Here is a 946-nt window from a genome sequence, read left to right as displayed (position 1 = left end):
AATTTATACTTTAAAAGGATAAATTTTATGCCGTGTGAATTATATCTCAATTTAAAAAACAATTGAGTTTTTTAAAAAAACAATTAGACTATTTAGTTAAGAGCCCTGGAAAGGTAAAGTACATGTTAAAATTTATTCTAAAATCGAGACTAGGCTCACTTTTTAACCAAAGGCTACATTCTACCCAGTATGTCAAATGAAAATCGTGTCCACTCTATGAAAATTACTTTGGAAAAGGCCTTGAATTGCCCAGGGTATAGTAATAGTCAGGATTAATATATTCTTTACCATTTCTTAATAAATCCAGCGCAGCCGGTTTTTCCTCCAGCATTTGAGTCCACCTCTGTTTGTTTCTATTGTTATGCAACAGATGAAGTCATTGGCTTGTATTTCAGGCCTAAGTTGTATGAAAAATACAATTTTGAGTGTGCATAGTTGACTCGTCAGAAATTACAGACATAGATGCAATTTCACTGTATTCTTATATCCTACTATTTACTTCATATTGTTTCATCTAATCCCTTTCCTCACTTCTCTTAACTTATAATTAAGTCCTACTACCTGGCCCTGTGAACCTTAACATTCTTTCTGTATGTAATACATGCCCCTGTAAAAAACCCAAGTCTTTCTGCAGATATATACATAATATTTACATTTTTATATATTTCTTTATAATCATTTTCTAATTTTTAAAGAGTCAAATCATTACGTACGAATTGTTACACGTTTTCTTTTTTTTAGTTTTGTGATGCAGATAATGCTGCTTCTGATATTATAAGTAGGAACATAATTCTCGACCTTTCTGAATGTAGTTTTTTATTCTGAATGTAGTTTTTTAATATTTCAAATTTTGAAACAATCGCAGAAAAGCTGAAAGCACAGTTCAAAGAATTTTATTTTCCTTAACCATTTGAGCGTGAGAGTAAGTTGTCGACCTGATGCCACT

The sequence above is a fragment of the Pteropus vampyrus genome, unplaced genomic scaffold, assembly GCF_000151845.1.
Source record: "Pteropus vampyrus isolate Shadow unplaced genomic scaffold, Pvam_2.0 Scaffold152, whole genome shotgun sequence".
In the NCBI taxonomy this organism is placed as follows: Eukaryota; Metazoa; Chordata; class Mammalia; order Chiroptera; family Pteropodidae; genus Pteropus; species Pteropus vampyrus.
This window is presented reverse-complemented; position numbering follows the sequence as displayed.